This window comes from Ovis canadensis, chromosome 17, assembly GCF_042477335.2.
Source record: "Ovis canadensis isolate MfBH-ARS-UI-01 breed Bighorn chromosome 17, ARS-UI_OviCan_v2, whole genome shotgun sequence".
NCBI classification, from domain to species: domain Eukaryota; kingdom Metazoa; phylum Chordata; class Mammalia; order Artiodactyla; family Bovidae; genus Ovis; species Ovis canadensis.
The window spans coordinates 46016101-46038771 of NC_091261.1; the positions used below are offsets into that span (position 1 = coordinate 46016101).

At 40.5% G+C, this 22671-nt stretch overlaps 1 long non-coding RNA gene across 1 annotated transcript in view; it reads left to right on the top strand.

Annotated features, from left to right (window-relative positions):
- Window positions 1–22148, top strand: part of LOC138422503 (uncharacterized) — a 34037-nt gene extending 11889 nt beyond the window's left edge. Inside the window, exons 2-3 of the long non-coding RNA XR_011249898.1 lie at window positions 18013–18213; window positions 21148–22148. This is a non-coding gene — a long non-coding RNA (uncharacterized lncRNA). The remainder of the gene's footprint in view (window positions 1–18012; window positions 18214–21147) is intronic.
- Window positions 22149–22671: the final 523 nt, after the last annotated feature.

Consider the following 22671-nt stretch of genomic DNA (forward strand, 5'->3'; position numbering starts at 1 on the left):
GGAGATCAGCCCTGGGATTTCTTTGGAAGGAATGATGCTAAAGCTGAAACTCCAGCACTTTGGCCACCTCATGCAAAGAGTTGACTCATTGGAAAAGACTCTGATGCTGGGAGGGATTGGGGGAAAGAGGAGAAGGGGACGACAGAGGATAAGATGGCTGGATGGCATCACTGACTTGATGGACGTGAATCTGAGTGAACTCTGGGAGATGGTGATGGACAGGGAGGACTGGCGTGCTGCAGTTCATGGGGTTGCAAAGAGTCGGACACGACTGAGCGACTGAATTGAACTGATGTCCAAATTAAAGAAAACAATATTTTTTCAGGGTAAGATATCACAGGTATCTTTAGTACACAGGTGACTAAGAAAAGATATTTGCAGTATTTCAAAAACCAACAATCATTAAGATAAAAGAAACAAAGCAAGGGAACATGAAAAGCAAGTGAAGGTATAATTTCAAGTTTAGATATAATGAGGAAAAAAATGGGCATAGGTCATGAAGAAGCATTCACAGAAGAGGAAACCCAGTGTCCAACAAGCATACCAAAGAGTCCCAAATTCATTAGTAACCAGAGAAATGGAAATTTTTAATAATATGCTGTGTTAGCCTACCATGTTATTTAAATGATAAAGATGAATGTTACTAAGGTTTTGATGAATAATTGTGCACTGCTAATGTGAGTCACTCTGGAAATGATCTGTTCATGGACAAAGGAAGAAGATATGTGTACATTCTGCGACCCAGTGACCTATTCTGGTATATCCCAGAGAAAATCTTTCTACAAGTCCTTGAAGGGCTATTTTTTGAAAATATTCATAGTAGCATTGCTAGTGATTCTTGGGAGCTGAAGCTGGAAGAATGGATATATAAAATATGATAGGTGCATACTATAGACTAACAATTATCAGATAAATTATATAAAGCAGATTTATATGTATCAAAAATAATACAAAGAGTAAAATAATGAGATTTATAGTACAATGCTATACTTATTAAAATAGCACTGCATCTAGTACCACATATTTTACAAGGATAAATATAGTTATAAACATTATCCTTGTAATTGTCTTTAATTAGAATGGAGACCTAAGGGAAGAGAAGAATATGAGGATATGGGTAGATATTGATAAAGTTCTTAAAACTAAGGAGTAAGATTAGCCCGCTGGTGTACTGCAGTCCGTGGGGTCGCAAAGAGTTGGATACTACTGATAGACTGAACAACAAGATTAGCCCAATAAGCACCTATGAGCACCTGAAAATAAATACAACAGGTGCACAAGTTGACATAGGATATTTCATTCTTATGTATAGGACCTGCATTGCTCATCTAATAAAAACACTTCATAGCTGTTTCATGTAGTCTAGCAAGTCTATCACACTAACCAAACAAATTGTTTCAAGAAAGGAATTTGGCTTCTTAGCCATTTTTGTTAATATTAATCCAGATGATTATTTCAGATTCTGTTTCATAGTTTTCAAAGGAGAATTGCAAAGCTTCTTGCTCAAGATCTCTGAAAAACAAGTAGCTCTACTCTCATCTTTGTTGGATAGATTTTCAGTACTTGACCTCACTGAGGACAATGTGTGCAGGTTTCATGAACCAGATATGGATTGCACTGAATGACCTCCAAGGCGCTTGGTAGCCCAAACATCCTAGGATTGTCCTATTCCTCTTCTGAGCTTCAGCCTCCACAGTACTATTCCATGCTCCAGTGAGAAAAATCAATTTCAAAAGAATAACTCAGATGGATGTATTTTTCTGACTGGAATCAAATTATATATATTTTAAAAGCCAGACATCCTCTAGATGGCAACAAAACATTTTGCTAAAACAGTAATTAGTACATGTAAATGTGATACCAAAATTGTAAATTTTTTTCCAATCCTGAGAACAACTATTGGAAACCTTAATCACGAAATCTTTTTCTGCCTTATTATGGCTTATTCTTCGGAGAAGGCAATGGCAACCCACTCCAGTACTCTTGCCTGGAAAATTCCATGGATGGAGGAGCCTGGTAGGCTGCAGTCCATGGGGTCGCAAAGTCGGGCACGACTGAGTGACTCCACTTTCACTTTTATTTTTCATGCATTGGAGAAGGAAATGGCAACCCACTCCAGTGTTCTTGCCTGGAGAATCCCAGGGACAGGGGAGCCTGGTGGGCTGCTGTCTGTGGGGTTGCACAGAGTCGGATACGACTGAAGCACTTATTCTTATTGAAGAAAAATATGAATTGTATCACTTGTCTTATAGTGGAGTACATTACTGTCCCCAGAGCAGGTAAACACAGAGTTTTACATTGCTAATTTCACTTTGATTTGTTGAGAATGAAATGTTAATAATGAGGAAATGTTTATGCAACAGAAAGAAAGTTATATAGCTGTTAAATGTGTCATATTTTCCATCCGGTCTGGAGAAAGCACCACATGTTTCCAAACTTAATTCCATAATTATAACAGCCTAGGAAATGCTGGCTTTTCAATAATTTATCTCCAATATCCAATTCATGCACTGCTTATATCTGAATTTATTTTCAGGGGTCATAGAAGAAGGGCCTTTCTTAAAGGAAGCTGTAAGCAAAACATGATCCTAGATCTTCTGGTGTCAATATAATTGGAACAATGAGTTATTTAGAAAAAGCCAAGAGAACTGGATCTCAAGGTCACCTAAAGACCTGACACCTTTCTCTGGGGTGTACAAAAGCTTTGGGTGGTTGGGTGGGTCTGTGTATCATTTCCCTTAATCGCATGAACTTGTAGGAAGAGCGGAGAACACCGGTAGCGACGGTGACATAACACTTCTTCAACCTGCCTTTTCCTTCCACTTCCCCTCTATTATCTTCATCTTCTTTCCCTAAACTTCACCCTCTGCCTGGGAGAAAGCGAAAGTGAAGTCGCTCAGTCGTGTCCGACTCTTTGTGACCCCGTGGACTGTAGCCTACCAGGTTCCTCCCTCCATGGGATTCTCCAGGGAAGAATACTGGAGTGGGTTGCTATATCCTGCTCGGGGATCTTCCAGATCCAGGGATCGAACCCGGGTTTCCTGCATTGGGGGCAGACGCTTTAACCTCTGAGCCACCAGGGAATTTTTAGGGGAAGTCCTGTTCAAATCTTTATCTTGCACCAATTTCCTTCTAGCTGTAGGAAACGCTATTGCACCACATATGCAGCCTCTCCCTGTCAATTTCCATCTTTCTCCCCGGTGTTCACTGCGACTGGTGGAAGCTCTTCCTCCTTCTCAGTCATTTGTTTTTCAGCCTTGTCTCCATTGTTGTCTTTTATCTTTTCAAATTGCTTTATTGTTTATCAATAGCACAAAATCAGTTCTGCAAAGTGTTTGAATATATCATGTTTTGAAGAGTTTGCATCCTCCCCAACTGCTTATTTTGAAGAAAGTCCAAACCAATAAAGAGTTGAACAAATAAATAGTAAAAGTAAAATGATTCTTATCTTGCAACCTAATTTACCCATTGTTAATATTCTGCCACACACTCTCTCTCAGGACACTTCATCCCTAAATACTTCACAAAGTATTTATATCTCCGATGAATAAGTACATTCTGCCACATGACCACCATATCATCATCATCCCTAAGAAATTTAACACCAGCACACTATTTTAACCTAATATACTGTCCAATACTCAATTTTCTCCCATTGTTGCCAAAATGTGCCTTCTAATTATCCTTCATTTTTTATTTTTGACCCAGTATCCAATCAAAGGTCATGCACTGCATTTATTTAATATAGAAGAATTTAATCTTCCATATAGAAGAGATTCCCCTATCTTTTGTTTTGCTTTTAATGATTGACATTTTCGGAAGCTTGTTTTACTGTAAATTGTCTTATAATCTGGATATACCTGATTGTTTTTCTCATGGTTATATTCAGGTTAAACACTCTGGCAAGAGCATAGCATGGGTGATGTTGTGTCTTTCTCTGTTCATCACAACAAGAAGTTAAAAATATCCACTCCATTATTGACAAGGCAGTTTCATTACTTGGTCACACTGGTGTCCACCAGATCTATTATAAAATCACCCCCCCCCCCGCTTTATAATGAATAAGTAATCTGCAGCATGCTATTTGAAAACTGTGTAAATAGCCTGTTCCCCAATAACTTTTTATTTTGAGTTTTAGCATCCATTAATGATTCCCACCTACATCAATTGGTGGTTGCAAAATGGCGATTTTCTTACTTAGCATTTCCACTGCATCTGTTGGCTTGTATTCCTCTATATATAAAAGCTTTCTCTTTTTCCTCTCCTCTCCCTCTCATTTTTAGAAAAGAACACTATGGACTTATGATTGCCTTTTTATTCAGTGTTATAATTCATTAGCATCATTATTCAATTTGATGTTCAAACTGTCAGCCTGGTCAGTGGGAACTCCTTCAAGATGGCTCCTGTGACCTTTTCAGCTTTTCACTGCTTTTTTGGTATGAAAAAGTGTTTCAGGCTCCCCTTGTACTTTTTCTGTCCCAGATTTGGAGTCAACCATTTCTCCTACGAGGAAATGTTGGAGGATTTCTGCTTTCTTTTAAATGGATATTGGCATTTTAAAAACCAAGATCTGAGAACTAGATGTACTCACTGCTGCTGCTGCTGCTGCTAAGTCGCTTCAGTCATGTCCAACTCTGTGTGACCCCCACAGACGGCAGCCCCTCAGGCTCCCCTATCCCTAGGATTCTCAAGGAAAGAACACTGGAGTGGGTTGCCATTTCCTTCTCCAATGCATGAAAGTGAAAAACGAAAGTGAAGTCACTCGGTCGTGTCCGACTCTTAGCAACCCCATGGACTGTGGTAGGAAATAAACATATCATACTGATACTTGTACTTAACACACTAGTACACGGGTAGGCATTGACTGACCAAATCGTTTTGTCTACTTGGTTATCTCTCATAATGGAAGCTCTCTGGTGTGCATTAAGATGTAATGTAAAAATCTTCCTTCCACAAGTGTACTTCCGAATGTCCACCTTCATGCTTCTATTCCAGAACTCTCTGTCACTGGTCGTCTTGGCCAAGCCACTGCTCATGAGGCCTCTGCCCACTGAAATAATTTTCTCTCATCACTGCCAAGGCCTCCTCTGAATGAAGCTATGGTGCAGCTGTCTTCCATCTCAGCTTGCATCCACACATAGAGCTGACTCATCCATAAATTGAGGTCAGATTTTTTTTTCCCCTCTTTCATCTGAGTGACGGGCACTGGTGTAACAGTGGTGGGTGTCATAGAAATCTGGATTACCTGCATGTGCCGCTTGCTCTGTGCCCTCTGGCCCTGATTGTGCTCAATGGTGCTGAAAGTTCCACTTCCAGCTTACGAGAGACTGTTGCTGGAACCTGCTCAATTTTATGAATTTGTAAGTTCTCATAAGAGGCAATTCCCGAGGTATGGTCACTTGATTCCCCAAGTGACCTCTATAGGGTCACTATAGGGTCCAAGCAGCATGCCAGGTACATAATTTTCTGCTACAGGTGGTGTGGCCTTGCTCTGGAACTGCAGGGACCCAGCTTTGTGACTTTCCTAGGTTCTAGAGTGCACCTGACCCAGGGGTCAAACTGCTTGCATAGAAACTTGGATCTATATATATATATACTTACAGATGATTCATGTGGTCATACAGCAAAAACTACCATGACATTGTAAAGCAATTATACTCCAATTAAAAGTAAGTAACTTGCATCTGCTGCAGATCTATTTCTTGCTCTGGACTTTATTCAAAATTGGCAGCCATTCATCACTCATTCTATGGCCAGAAGTGTTGTTTCCAGAATGCAAACCTACCAATACTTCTCTTTTCCTGGAAGGAAGCCCAAAGGCAAAACCTTAACTTTTCTTTTTTAGGGGATAACCTCAACACAACCCTGACCGTTGAAACTTTAAACATTTTTCCAGATGTAGTATGCCCTTGAAACTCCATGGTTTATCATCCACACTCTGGAACACATGGATCTTACTAAGGCCTCCAGCACACCAACCACTTGTGTTTATGTAGTCTTATCAACATAATGCCATCTATATAATGGAATAATGTGCTTTTCTGTGGAAAGTCTGGATAGTCCAGACCTCTTTGGACTATATTATGATAGAGGATAAGAGGGCTAACAGAGATCTGGGGTAGAACAGTTCCATGTGATCCTCTTTCCTGTTTGTGATAGAAAAGAAAACATTCATTAAAATGATGGCTGCATACTATATCTATGAGGCCATATTCATCTTTTCTAGCAAAGATACCACATCCAGCATGGTGGCTGTGACTGGGGGTATCAGTTGGTTGAGCTTATGGTAATTTATAATTATCCTCCAGCATTAACTTGGTTTCTGCAGGGACCAGACTGGTGAATCAAGTGAATGGAGACCATAACTGCTATGTCATTTAAAGTCTTAGAGGCAGCACTAATTTCTGCTGCCTCTGGGAAGCAATACTGTGTTTTGTATCTAACGTTTTGGCAAGGGATGGTAGGGTCTTTCACCCTACCACTGAAGTAGTGGTCTTCTCTATTCTCAACCCACAGACCAAGAAGCCATGTGAGGGTTATGCCAACCGCCAAGGACATCAGTCTCAATTCAGGGACTGGGGAAATGACCAATGGGACTCAGAGAATGCAATGTAAGCCTCATCTTGACCAGAACCCCATTAACTGATCCTAATATTTTTCCATATTAACAGGGGACCATGACGATACTTCAGCACTCCGTATTACAATGTCACCTAGACACTGGGTCCATCAATCCTTTTCTTTGATGCATAGTTACCTATACAAATGGCTATAAATCTCTCCAGGGGAGGACTGAAGAAATCATCACCATGCGTATTTGGCGTGGTGTTACAGGCTCCCTCCCACTGCCAACTTTTAGTCAATGAGTTTTTCATCTGAAACCTCACTCAGGTGAAGAACTATGCAAGGAATCATATTTCTCACCCCCTGGTCATGTGTTCTTCATTTCTGCTGATATAAGTAAAACAGCTTCCATGATGGCTACCCATTGACTTTACCCTTGGGGATGCTGTATACTATTAATAATCTCTGTACTTTTTTCTGTATCAGACCTCTTGGCTTCCAATCTGATTTTGCTCATCACTATAATAATTGTTGTCCTTTAGCTTCTGGCTCTTAAGTGCCACCCTCTGCCTTCTGTTATTTTGAGATTCTATCATCCTCATTTCTGTCAGTGAGCCAAGTTAATTCTCATAGCCTTAGTAAATAATACATTCCCTGGGCCTTCCTGTGAAAGGTAATCATCTGCCAAATCTTATCATCATGCTGTATCCATCCATATGCTCACTCCCCTAATCTTTCAAATCCTTTCCTCTGCTGTCTACCAGGGAAACTGTGGCATTTCAAGTCTGTTCAGTGTGGGCCATGATATGGATGTCATACTGACAGGCTTTATCCATGCCTCTAGGAGACATTTCAGAAGCAAGTTCACACCATCTCCTGGGCCCTTTGCAAAACTATTAAATGCTGCATCTTAGTAGAAATGCTCCTTAGTCAATAAACATTTCCTTTGATCAGGACCCTCAGAATCCAGTCAATACATATTATTAGATTCTACATATATGCATTAATATATAATATTCATTGTTTGATTTCTGACTTACTTCACTCTGCCTGAAAATCTCTAGGTCCATGCACATCTCTACATATGAAAAAAATTGGTATAGAGAATCTCATTTACAAAGCAGAAATAAAGACACATATATAGAGAACAAATATATGGATACCAAGTGGGGAAGGAGGGTATGGGATGAACTGAGAGACTGAGATTGACATATATACACTATTGATACTATGTAGAAAATAGATAACTAATAAGAACCTGTTGTATAGCACAGGGGACTCTACTCAATGTTCTGTGGTGAATTAAATGGGAAGGAAATCCAAAAAGAGGGGATATGTGTATACTTATAGCTGATTCACTTTGCGGTACAGTAGAAACTAACACGACATTGAAAAGGAACTATACTACAATAAAAAAAATTTTAGAGGGAAACATTTTACCCCAAATGTAACACCTATCTTTAAAATTATAACAAAATTTCTGAAATTAAAAAAATTTTTTAAGTGTTAGATCTTAAAAAAATAATCTCTAAGCTCCTAATACCTACTACCATAGTTTAGCAGCTCCTTTAAGGTATAATTTTTATCCTCCATGATCAGGCCCAGATCAGTCCCAACTGTGTTGTTTTGTGACTTAACCCTAACTACCACACAATTGCACTCATTTCACATGCTAGCAAAGTAATACTCAAAATTCACCAAGCCAGGCTGCAACAGTGCATGAACCGAGCATGTCAAGATGTTCAAGCTAGATTTAGAAAATGCAGAGGAACCAGAGATCAAATTGCCAACATCTGTTGGATTATATAGAAAGCAAGGGAATTCCAGAAATAATATCTACTTCTGCTTTATTGACTATGCCAAAGTCTTTGACTGTGTGGATCACAATACACTGTGGAAAATTCTTTAAGAGAAGGGAATACCAGACCACCTGACCTGCCTCCTGTGAAATGTGTATGCAGGTCAAGGGGCAACATTTAGAACCAGACATGGAGCAACAGACTGGTTCCAAATTGGGAAAGGAGTCCATCAGGGCTGTATACTGTCACCCTGCTTATTTAACTTCTATGCAGAATACATTATGAGAAACACTGGGCTGGATGAAGCACAAGCTGAAATCAAGATTGTCAGGAGAAATATCAATAACCTCAGATATGCAGATGACACCACCCTTATGGCAGAAAGTGAATAGGAACTAAAGAGCCTCTTGATGAAAATGAAAGAAGAGAGTGAAAAAACTGACTTACAACTCAACATTCAAAAAGCTAAGATCATGGCATATGGTCCCATCCCTTCGTGGCAAATGGATGGTGACAGACTTTATTTTCTTGGGCTCCAAAATCACTGCAGATGGTGACTGCAGCCATGAAATTAAAAGACGCTTGCTCCTTGGAAGAAATGCTACGACCAACCTAGACAGCATATTAAAAAGCAAAGACATTATTTTGTCAACCAAATGTCAATACAGTCAAAACTACGGTTTTTCCAGTAGTCATGTATGGATGTGAAAGTTGAACCATAAAGAAGACTGAATGCCAAAGAATTGATGCTTTAGAACTGTGGTGCTTGAGAAGACTCTGAAGAGTCCCTTGGACTGCCAGGAAATCCATCCAGTCCATCCTAAAGGAAATCAACTCTGAATATTCATTGCAAGGACTGATCCTGAAGCTGAAGCTCAAATACTTTGGCCATGTGATACAAATAGCCAACTCATTGGAAAAGACCCTGATGCTGGGAAAGATTGAAGACAGGAGGAAAAAAGGGGATGACAGAGGACAAGATGGTTGAATAGCATCACCAACTCAATGGACATGAGTTTGAGCAAGCTCTGGGAGATGGCAAAAGTCAGGGAAGTCTGGCAAGTCTGGCATCCAACAAAGAGTTGGACATGACTGAGCGACTGAACAACAGGGCAGAGGGGAGACGGGGCAGATTGTGAGAGGGGTGCTTTCTGACTGGTGCAGAGAGGACTCTAAAACTTCTTCCAGTGTGGGTGCATCGCTAGTTTTCAACAGGGAGGACCAGGACATTGCTATAGACTCAGAAGTTTCAGGGGAGTATGAGGAGTCCAGCTCTTTGGAATCATTGTTTCAGATGCCTCTATCCAAGAGTTGCTTAAATTTTCCCCATCAGAGGCCTTACCTTAGTGCAACAGACTACTATTGTTGGACATTAAATTTCTTTGAAATTCAGCCACTTAGACCATAATGTCTGATCTTGAGCCTCAACTTTCTCGGCTCTCCTGCTGAAGGAGTTGAGATTATTTGTATGTAAACAAAAAGGCCTTTTGGCTTCCAGAGTTCTTTTTAATTGTCTGCTACCTGGCTCTCAATTTTCTGTAGGGCATCAGTGGAACTTAGCAATACCACCCAATACTGCAATCCTCACAGCTACTATTTTTTAAATTTTTTATTTTATATTAGAGTATAGCCAGTTAACAATGTTGTGATAGTTTCAGGTAGACAGCAAAGGGACTCAACCACACATATATGTGAATCCATTCTCCCCCAAATGGGGGCTTCCCAGGTGGTGCTAGTGGTAAAGAACCTGCCTGCCAGTGCTGGAGACATAAAGACGTGGGTTCAGTCTCTGGGTCAGGAAGATTCCCTGGAGAAGGAAATGGCAACCCACTTCAGTCTTCCTGCCTGGAGAATTCTGTGGACAGAGGAGCCTGGTGGGCTACAGTCAATGGGCTCACAAAGAGTCAGACACGACTGAATGACTAACACACACACACACACACACACACACACACTCTCCCCCAAACTCCCCTCCCATCCAGGCTGTGGTATAACATTGAGCAGAGTTCCCTGTGCTATACAGTAGGACTTTGTTGGTTATCCACATTAAATATAGCAGTGTGCACATGTCAATCCCAGACTCCCTAACTATCCCTTTCCTCCACCCTTCCCTCCTGGTAACCATAAATTCATATTAGAGCTACTACTTCCTGTATGCTTCCCAGAGAGTAGACACAGAGCACCCGCTTGTTAGTGCATTTCCTTTTACTGGTACACCTTTTCAACTCATTACCAGTAAACAATTGGACCGCTGCCTTGTGCCAGGGTCTGCTGTGCTCCACCTGCCACCAGTAAAGGGGTCCTCAAGACCAGCCAGGTGGTGAATAATCCAGCTCTTGGCTGCAACTATAGCAGTCTGGATTCTTGGGAAACCTGCCTGCCAGTGCTGGAGACATAAGATGGAGATGGAGTTTGGGATGCAAGGTGTTTATTAGAGATCAATACTTGTGAAAAGAAGGGAGAGGGAATAAGATTTAGCAAAAGGGAGAAGACAAAATGTGATGCAAGCCAAACAAAGCCTCAGACAATCTGGAGGGGAGTTCTGGGCCTTTGAGCCCTAGCCTGGCTCATGACAGGATGTGGTCACCCCAGGAAGGGTGTGACCTTGCAGGAGGCTGTTCTGCTGCTGCTGAGGCAAACCCTGAAGGAGCTGACAGCTGGAGACCTTCTACTGTCTGCATTCTCCCCAGGCTGGGTAGCTTCCTTGAAAGAGGACATGGGTGGCACATTTTAGTATTTATACATTGTTTTAATTTTATGATTGGGATTATTTAAAATATTTACATAAGGTAAAAATTTAAATCATGTAAAAATTTGTACTGAGGGAAGTCTTATTCTCGTTTCTGTCCATTTGACTACAAAAAAAACATTTTCTTAGTTCCTGCATTTTTTTTCATGTTTAAAGTGCTCTTATTCATAATATAAATACATATAATACAATGGTTAAGACAAATAAGCAAATGGTAAATTATATTGTATTCTTTTTTTTTTTTTTTGGTCTAAGAAGGGCTTTATTTTTTTCTTAATATATATTTTACTGAAGTATAGTTGACTTACAATGTTTCAGGTGCACAGCAAGGTGATTCAGTTATACATATGCACATATATTACTTTTCAGATTATTTCCATTATAGGTTATTATAGGATACTGACTACAGTTCCCTGTGCTATACAGTATACCTTTGTTGCTTTTTGCACATCTAATTTTTAGTTAGAAATCTAGCATTCTCTTCATACTAAGTCAAACAAGTGGAATGAAATGTCATAAATTTTTCAGCTAGGCAAAAATTCATAAATTTTCTAAAATATATACTATATTATACATACTATGTATATGTATATGAAGGCTTTTCTACTACACTTGATAAAGTCTTGAGACAGAACATTGTTTTAAAAAAAAGAAGAGACGGAGAAATTGGAAAACAGCTAACGAAAGGAGGGGTCACTGAATATGAAATTCAAAAAGTGAAACAAACTAAGTAAAATGAAAAGATCCTCATATAGTCCAGTTGTTTTTAAACATGGCTGCTCATCAGAAACACACCTGGAGTTTGCAGGAAAAAAGCCACACCTGGGCATTTGTATTTTTCAAAAAATTCCAGGATAATTCTGATATGTATCTGAGTGTCTGCACTTTTTGCCTCTTTTTTTTTTTTCAAAAATAAACACACACACACACACACTTGCGTGAACACACGATCTTTTACTTCCTCTTTCTTCTTAGCATTCTATCAATATTCATTTGCCCCTTGTTTTTCTTAACAAAATTATAAATCAGTCTATCAATATATAGAAATTATCCTTTTTAAAAACAGCTTTGTAAAACTCTACTGTGTGCAGGTACTAGTTTATTAACTGATCTTCTATGGATAGACATTTAGGTTGCTTCCAATATTTTGTTATTACAGAGGATGCTGCCAATAATTTATGTCTTTCATCTTTATGGAGGTGCAACTTCAGGCTAAATTCCCTCAGCTGGGAGTGCTTGATGCAGTGATAAACACATGTGCAGTCCTGTTAGCTATTCTCACATTTCCCCCTCCATAGGGGTTATGCCCCTTTCCCTCCCACCCGAGATATCTAAGAGGCTCCTTTTCACACAGCCTCACCAACACAGGGGGCTGCCAATCTTTGGAATATTTACCAATCTGATAAGCGAGAAACTTAATTTAGTTTTCAGAACCATAAAAATTTGATTTCTTTTCTCACTTAAGCTGTTGTTCAGCATCTGTTCTGTGGATTCCTGTTTTGGGGAGCCTACAAGCCCTGAGATAACCTGGCCACCCCTCATCTCTGTCCTCCTCACGTGTCACTCTCCCACCAAGCCATCCCCACTACCACCACTTTCATTGTGCTCCAGTAACAATGGCCTTCTTTCTGTTCCTCAAACCAGAGCTCTGTATCAGTCACATTCTCCAGAGAAACAGCATCAATAGGATATACTATATCTTGGCAGTAATTATTGCAGGCTGGGTTCTTCAGAAGCAGATACTGGGATGGAATGTGTATGTCCATATGGATACAGAAATCTCTCTCTCTCTCTCTGAATCACTCATATATATTTTAAGGAATTGGCTCATACAATTGTGAAAATGACTGGTTTGAAATTCACAGGGAAAGCTGGACATTTAAGCAGACGTTAATACTGTAGTCTTGAGGCAAAATTTCTCTCCTTTCCTGGGAAACCTTTTTTTTCGCTCTTACGGCCTTAAAATTGGATGATATGTACTCATATTTTCGGGCAATCTCCCTTACTTAAAGTTATCTGATTGTAGAAGTTAATCATGTTTACCAAATACCTTCACTGCAACCTCTAGACTACTGTCTGACTACAGCCTAGCCAAGCTGATACATAAAACAAACCATCATACACTCCAAATTTGTTTTTGCATTTGCTGTCTCCTCAGCCTAAAATCTCTGCATTCTGATCCCAGAATGAACGCCTTCTTATCATTCAGTCTGGTTTTTTTTTTTTTTCCAGTACTCTGTGTTTTTAAAATGTTTGTTAAATAAAGCAGTAAAAACCCCAACACAAGCATTTTTAATGCTCTGGAAAAATCATGAGCTAGTTCTGACCTCTTCAGAGGTCTTGTGGTGGCAGGTAGGAGCTAAACTCATGAGGCCTTTTCTTGACTTATTAGACCTGCCTACTAACCTTCCCATGAACATTATGAAAAGGCAAAAAGATCGGACACTGAAAGATGAACTCTCCAGGTCGGTAGCTGCCCAACATGCTACTGGAGATCAGTGGAGAAATAACTCCAGAAAGAACAAAGGGATGGAGCCAAAGCAAAAACAGTACCCAGTTGTGGATGTGATTGGTGATGGAAGCAAGGTCCAGTACTATAAAGAGCAATATTACATAGGATCTGGAATGTCAGGTCCATGAATCAAGGCAAACTGGAAGTGGTCAAACAGGAGAGGGCAAGAGTGAACATTGACATTCTAGGAATCAGCGAACTAAGATGGACTGGAATGGGTGAATTTAACTGAGATGACCATTATATCTACTACTTTGGGCAGGAATCCCTTAGAACCATCATAGTCAACAAAACATTCTGAAATGCAGTACTTGGATGCAATCTCAAAAATGACAGAATGATCTCTGTTCATTTCCAAGGCAAACCATTCAATATCATGGTAATCCAAGTCTATGCCCAGACCAGTAATACTGAAGAAGCTGAAGTTGAATGGGTCTATGAAGACCTAAAAGACCTTTTAGAACTAACACCCCCAAAAGATATCCTTTTCATTCTAGGGGACTGGAATGCAAAAGTAGGAAGTCAAGACATACCTGGAGTAACAGGCAAATTTGGCCTTGGAGTACAGACAGCATAATAAAAAGCAGAGACATTACTTTGTCAACAAAGGTCTGTCTATTCAAGGCTATGGTTTTTCCAGTGGTCATGTATAAATGTGAGTGTTGGACTATAAGGAGGGCTGAACACAGAATAATTGATGCTTTTGAACTGTTGTGTTGGAGAAGGCTCTTGAGGGTCCCTTGGACAGCAAGGAGATCCAACCAATCCATCCTAAGGGAAATCAGTCCTGGGTGTTCATTGGACGGACTGATGTTAAAGCTGAAATTCCAGTATTGTGGCCACCTGATGCGAAGAGCTGACTCATTTGAAAAGACCCTGATGTTGGGAAAGATTGAAGGCAGGAGGAGAAGGGGACAGCAGAAGATGAGATGGTTAGATGGCATCACCGACTCAATGGACATGGGTTTGAGTAAACTCCGGAAGTTGGTGATGGACAGGGAGGCCTGGCGTGCTGCCGTTCATGGGGTTGCAAGGAGTCAGACAAAACTGAGTGACTGAACTGAACTGAACTAACCTTCCAGTCACCTTTCAAAGATAAATCCCTTCCTCTGTGCTGAGTACTATTTCTGGGAGGTTGGGACAGGGTTTGGAATCTGACTGTGCCTCATATCAGGATCTTCTTTTCTGAATAACTAGTTTGTTCCATTAGGCTATTTCTTTTCCTGTGTTTGTTTGCTGCTGGTTGAATTGGGGGCTGGTGTGAAATGAGAGCAGGGACTTTGTTTTGTTTCACTTCCATAGTCCCAGGACCTAGAACAGTATCTGTTGCATCATAGGAGATGAATATTTGCTGCTTGACTCTTAGACTAATTTTTATTCATTTCATTAGACGGAGATTCTGTGATCCCACTTTGTTCTGCCACTTTATATTATTTCTGTAATCCAAAAGTTTTTGTCTCAGTAATAATTAGAACCATTTTATTTCAATGCTAATAATATGTTTAACTCTGATTTCACACCAGAAATCAACCCTATCTTAATGCATAAAATAATGGTTTGTACACAATTGTTACAATACCCAGATGTGCTGTAATGTGATGATGAAGGCATGGACTTGGAGACAGACTGACTCATCTTGATTTTGCTGCCTTTTTCTGGCTGTGTGGTTCACTTTAGGCACCTTTCCCATCCTTCTCAGGGTTGGTGTCACGATCTGTACTGTGGTGAATGATAGTAACTAATTACAGGGTTATTGTAATGATTCAATAGTTATGTAAAGTGCTTTGCATAGAGCAGGGAAGACATCCTTTTGATCAGTGTGTGCCATGAACCCTTTGACTGTCCAAACTTGAAAACTGCTTCTCAGATTATGTTTTGAAAAATATAAAATAGAATACCCAGAATTTCAAAGGAAATAAATGACATTAAACATAGTTAGAAACAAACTTATAAAACATGTATTTTCCTTTTAGCACCTCAAACAGCAAGATGTAGTGGCAGGTCTAATAACTACTGAAAAAATTTTATTATTGTAAAATATGCATTCTACTGAAATTTTTAACATAAACATTATTTTGAGCTATCTACAGTGACTGTAATGTGATATGAAAGTATTTGTGATTTCTACTGGAGACAAAGTCACAAATATAGCTGGTACTTAGGTGGCTTATTGCATTAATAATTGGAGAAATTAGTAAATTTCAGCTAGAGATAGTAGTAAAAAATGTAATTTTTCCTACCCAAGTTCGTGAATCCCTGATTAAGAATCCCAGTTTGCAGAAGTGATTATTGTTGTGATCTTATGTTTCAGGTTTGTGTACCTAACCATCTTGTTTAAAAACCTCTGAAGTACATACACTCACCTAGTGTTTGTGGGACTATTTAATATTACAGTTATATGGGCTTCCCAGGTGGCACTAGTGGTAAAGAACTCGCCTGCCAATGCAGGACATTTAAGAGACATGGGTTCAATCCCTGGGTCAGGAAGATCCCCGGGAGGAGGGCAAGGCAACACTTCGGTATTCTTGCCTGAATAATCCCATGGACAGAGGAGCCTGGCAGGCTACAGTCCATAGGGTTTCAAGCAGACACAACTGAAGCAACTTAGCACAGGCATTAAGGAGACAGTAGAATGGAGAAAGGAGAAGGCAATGGCACCCCACTCCAGTACTCTTGCCTGGAAAATCCCATGGATGGAGGAGCCTGGTGGGCTGCAGTCCATGGGGTCGCGAATGAGCAAATTCACTTTCACTTTTCACTTTCATGCATTGGAGAAGGAAATGGCAACCCACTCCAGTGTTCTTGCCTGGAGAATCCCAGGGATGGCGGAGCCTGATGGGCTGCAGTCTATGGGGTCGCACGAAGTCGGACACGACTGAAGAGACTTAGCAGCAGTAGCAGCAGCAGAAGGGAGAAAACCTGTCTAACTAGTGAAAACCAAAAAGGTATTGTACCTTTCAGCAGACAGGGTACATCAGGAATATACTGTTAAGCCAAGAGAGCTCATTGTCCCTCTCCCCCAAGGCTAAGTTGTGGTGAAAGCGCTAAAATCGGTAGCGCTGATCTCAGGCGGATACAAACGTGAGGTGATTGAGACCTTCACTAAATATGGCCACCCCCACCTAGAGAGAGCCATACTGAATGATGTCAGACAGAGAAGGAAAAACATTGGTATGACATCCCTTACATGCAAAATCTAAAAAGAAATGATACAAATGAACCTACAAAACAGAAACAATCATAGAGAACGAACTACCGGTTACCAGGGGGAAGAATGGGAGTAAAGGATAGTTAGGGAGTTTGGAATCGCATGTACACACCGCTATATTTAAAACGGATAATTAACAAGAACCTACTACATAGCACAGGGAACTCTGCTTAATGTTACTTGGCAGCCTGGATGGAAGGGGAGTTTGGGGGAGAATGAATATGTGTATATGTATGGTGGAGTCCTTTTGCTGTTCACCTGAAATTATCACAGCATTGTTAATTAGCAATACTCCATTAGGTGACTTCCCAGGTAGCACCAATGGTAAAGAATCTGCTTGCAAATGTAGGCGATTTAAGAAATGCTGTTTTGATCCCTGGGTGGAGAAGATCCCCAGGAGTAGGAAATGGCAACCCATTCCACTATTCCTGCCTGGAAAATTCCATGGGCAGAGGAACCTGGCAAGCTACAGTCCATGGGGTTGCAAAGAGCTGGACACAACTGGAGCATGTGTACATGTGACATAGTCCATTATAAAAAAAACGGTTAAAAATAAATAAATATGGCCATCCCACCTGGGTCAGCTGCCAAGTGCTAAGATTCTTGACAGGGCTGATATTTGGCTGGTTTATACTAATACAGGAAAGGACTGTTTAAAAATGTTGGAATATGTTGGTAAAAGTTGGTGAATGGCGAATGTCTTGAGCCTCCTGTATGCCCCCTACACTGGCCCTGGCCTCCTCTGGGACCTTCAGGATCTCCACACAGTCCAACAACCAAATAATTAATGCCTGGCCTGGCAGGCATCCTGGAGGCCCCTGCTTCTACATTATGACTCAGGGCCCTTCAAATTGATCACGATGAGTCCTGCATCAATTATTGAATACATTTAATGTCACCTCAAACTAAAATTATCGGCCTGTGGAAGCCATAAGGAAAAGAATGGGCTAAAGTCAAAAGATATGTTGAAAGAATGGCGGCTTCACTGTGAATTTTCTTCCAGTCAGGAGAAGAAACATCCAGAAGGCCCCAGGAATAGTTGTTGGCTCTCGTCTTTTCAAAGCTAAATGTTTAGCTAATAAGTAGTTGACCAGTATGAGATACAAGATGTTGGCATATCAAAGGCATATTATGACTTCATTGCATTTCTTGTTAACTTTAATGGATCTTCCTGACCCAGGGATCGAACCTGGGTCTCATGCATTGCAGGTAGATGCTTTACCATCTGAGCCACAGGGGAGCCCCACTTTCTGGGTAGCAGTTTGGAAGTTCTCCTGTGGGCAGAGTCTAGCTCCTGGCCTGACTTCATCCTTGCCCTTGACTCCTGCCAGGAGTCCTGCTCATCCAACCCAGAGAGGATTCTCCAGTGGTGCACAGCAAGGTATAACTTTTTCAGACTAGTCCTTCTGCTTTGTTTTTCTCTCTTTTAAAAAGATTTTCTATATGAAATTTAATAATTTAATTTATAAAGATGTACAGACACATAGCCTGAAAAGTCAGGTTGTTCTACAAGGCACAAAAGGGAAAACAGCAGCTTCATCCTTGATTCCTTCGCCTCAGGGCACTTGACTTTATCTCTTAACTATACCATCTGATGTTTATGTCCATATCTCTGAGTAACATGCATATTCAACCACTACTTGATTTTTTAGTTTTAGACCCCATGGACAGTAGTCCACCAGGCTCCTCTGTCCATGGGATTTTCCAGACAAGAATACCAGAGTGTGTAGTCATTCCCTTCTCTAGGGGATCTTCCTCACTCAGGGACTGAAACAGTACGGGCTTTGATCCCTGAGGATTAGCACTTACATCCCTGCCCCAACCCTTTCTTCTCCCCATATCCTTTCAATATAGTTATATCATTTTCAAAGCATTTTATCACACAGAATTTTCAACTACCCCAGAAGGGATATTGTATAATGAAGCCTCATATACTCATTACCTAACCTCAACAACCATTAACCTATAGCTGATCATGCCCTATCCATACTCCACACACTCTCCCCATCATCTCACACTATTTTGAAGGAAATCCCAGAATCTGATTTTGTCACAATTTCTTATTAGATCAAAATTCAGTGCTTGCATTATTATAATTGTATTATTTACAATTGAATTATAGTAGACATTATATTACATTCCTTGTAGAATTTTATATCTTATTTGGAGTTAGTAATTAACTTATTTTTCATTTACTTTGTTTTTTTATGCATCTATCACTAATGTATCCCCAAATATCTCCATGCACATATCCACATTCATATACATGTCCCATTCCCCAGAGTCCTCTGTCCTCCTGCTCCACTAGGAGCTGGTGGTTGTCTGGGTCTGTTGCTCAGCTGTGATGTGGGGGTTTCCTTCACCCTCATCCTAAGAATTCTTCACACAGCTCTTTTACCATGGATACATTGCTTCCTGGTTCCTATTCCTTTCTCTTTCTTGGCTTATTTCCTTGTTTGGTGTAGTACATGTCCAAGAAGCTTCTTAAAAGGACATAAAACATGAGATATTTTGAGATCTTGCATGTCTGAAAATTTCCGTTCTAATTTCATACTTAATTTTTTCTATTGGTGAGTGTCTCTCAGTTTAAAATTTCTCCCACCCACACTGGATCACCGCTTCTTCACTCCCTCGTCCCAACATTCTGTATAACTGAGTGAAGTGACCCTGTTCCTCTGTAAGCATCCATCCACAGCTTCTGTAGTGGGTATTTGTTGTTTTGCTGACCAGCTTCCTAACATTCTTATTTGGAAGGAATCCAATGGCAGGTGGGACACAGCCTGAATTCTTTTTCACAAGAACGGATGGAAGTGCAGATATTTCTCTCTATTGCTCCGGCACTCAGAGCACGGACATCTCACCTAAAAGTAGCCAATCTGATGCTTCTGCCTAGAACGTTGGCTCTTAGAGAACTGACTTGAAGGCACAGGGTCAGTGAGAGAGCTTCAGGTGGCTGCTGTGGAATTTAGAAGCCAGTGACATGGACAGAAAGCCTCCACAGGCAACAGTGGCAGAAGCAGAGGTCTCGAGTAGCCATAACTGGGGCTGATCCTGGCTTTGCCTCATCCCCTTAGGGATGCCCAATCCTTGTTTTCCAGTTTTCTCATCATTTATATGATTACCTCATACCTCTTTCAATAATTCCTTTTTAATGTTTAAATTAACTGAAGTTAATCTTTTTAATTGCAGTTGATTTCCCATGTAATGAAAAATCATGACAAATGCATCCTTTAAGTTTAGAACTCCTCTCAAACCCTAAAAGACATATTGTGGTTTAATATTCTAGGAAGAATAAGTGAATACAACGAGAGATTCTGACAATATGAGTTTTTTCACACTGGTTCAACATAGTAAAACACATCTTCAAAGTGGGCTAAAAGTTCTGTTACTCACAACAGAACCTATTAACTGATAGAGTTGTCTATGTTTCATTTGTGAGCCTTAGAATTAAATCTTGATTAGTCTAAATTAATCATTGGCTTATACTTGCCTTGGCAGTGATTGATTTAATAGTTGTCATGGGACCCAGTTCCTGAAGAACCAATGCAGGAGACACCTGGAAAATGTCTCCTTCTCTAAGAGATATATGGGAAGAGATGGCCACCTTATCCATCAGACTCTGGCATATCTGCACATGATGCCTGAGGCTTCATTTACAACTAAGAAGGGAGTTGGCCTCTAAGCAAAAGCTGACATTCTAGGATAGTGTAATGGAAAGAACTTGAGTTTTTTAAGATGATTCAGCCACTGATAACTTCTCTTAACTATGGACTCCTTGTTATGTAAGATAATACATACCTTTAATGCTTGAGCAGGGTGAGATGACTAATTTCTACTAATTCTAGCTGAAAGCAACCTAAGTGAAACAGAAATTTCTTGCTTATTTAATACTGTGCCAGCTGGGGAACAGTTGTTAAATCACCAAAATGTGCAAGCATTACCCTCTAAGACTTGAATCATCTAGAGATGATTATAATGATTATAAAATAGACTGAGTGTAATAAATTTCTCATTAGTAACCCAATTAGGGAGAGTCATTCCTTCAATATCAAAAGGGAGTTCTGTGTCACTATCAGATTTGTCTGTTGGTGAGTTTTGTTTTTTTTTTTAAAAAGATTTCCCCCAGAGGAATGTGACTCAATTAAAATAATTCCTTTTGGCATATATAATATTCAATAATGATTACAGGCTTGTACTTTTATGTTTATTCTTCATTCCATTTAGAGTATCTTACTTGAGATGCCAGAGTAGTAGGTTTACATTTGAAAAGTAATACGGTGACGATGTAATGTTTTATCAATCACCCATTCTAAAGGAAATCAACCCTGAATATTCACTGGAAGGACTGATGCTGAAGCTGAAGCTCCAGTACTTTGGCCCCCTGATGCGAAAGGTCCACTCGTTGGAAAAGACCCTGATGCTGGGAAAGATCGAAGGCAAAAGGGAGTGGCAGAGGACAAGATTGCCGGGAGCCAGTGTGAGGAATCCCGCCCGTGACAAGGTCATGAGGAAGGAAGCTGACATACGCAAGGCGTGCTCAGACTTCAGGGACCCCTCTGGAAATTCCTAAGCATGTACCCCAACAAAAATCTGCCGGCTTTTGTGCTCTGTTTTTCCACTCTTCTGACATTTTCTGGAAAAAGTCAATTCAGGGCTTTAGTCTTCTGCATTTGAAAGAGTGTTTCAATCCAAAAAACCCTCTGATGGCTTTCTAGCCTGCCTGCAGGACTCGTACAGCTGCGCATGTGATTGTTTGAGGCCTCCTGACCGCAGGAGGCACAGGAAGCTTAAAACATCCTAGGAATGTAGGAGCTTCCGAGGAGTCAAAATCTTTTTAGGACTGATTAAAGGTTTCATTTGTTGAGTCAATATTTGCTGCCAAATTTTCACATCCTTTAGTTGTAGATATAGTTAGAAAAACAAGTAGTAGACCTTGTGTTAGCAACATTAGATCTTTGAGTTAAGTACCTTCTTTGTTATATCCCACTGCACCTTTGTTCTATAGAGATGTAACTTTAATGTTAATGCTTTAAGGAGATGTAGATTAAAGAAAAACACTTCAGGGGAAACAAGATTAACATTCATTAAGGAAGAGAGCCAAAAAGTGTTAACAAGCCTCTTGGCCAGAAGATAATGTAAATCACCTGAGACCTTTTGTATACCAAATGATGTATAGAAAGAGCCTGAGCTGCGAACGCTACATAATCTTGTGTTACCCATTGATCTCTGTGTTTTATCAAAAGTATAAAAGGCCTTCTGAACAATAAAGGAGGGGGCCAGGGGCCGGGGTCCAGCTTCTTGGACCAGCTTCTCTAACTAGTCTCCCGGCCTGGTTTCTTGGGGCTCTGGCTCCCCCCATGTCTCTCTCTCTCTCTTTCTTCTTCTCTCTCTTTCCCTCTCTTTGCTCTTTACTTTAACTTCAGGCTGAATCTCCACCTGGAGCGCGGAGGCTCGCCAGGTCTACTTATTTGCCCCGGCTGTTAAGACCCGCAAGAAAGGGAGCTTAAGGCGAGGCACCCTTAGATATTCAAGCGGGCGCCGGTGGCCCAACGTAGATGGTGCAAATTCCTTGTCTGGAATTTTATTGGCCTTCGGCGTAAACCAAGCTATTCAGCCCTCTTCCTCCACTTAATCTTCTTACTACACTATAGTTTCTTAATCTAATCTTACATTAATAAATAAACAAGTCTTTCCACGCCGACGCCGTCCACCCTTCGAATTCCCTGGATCCACCGGGGCTGGACCCCGGCACAAGATGGTTAGATAGGATCACTGACTCAATGGACGTAAATCTGAGCAAGCTCTGGGAGACAGTGAAGGGCAGGGAAGCCTGGTGTTC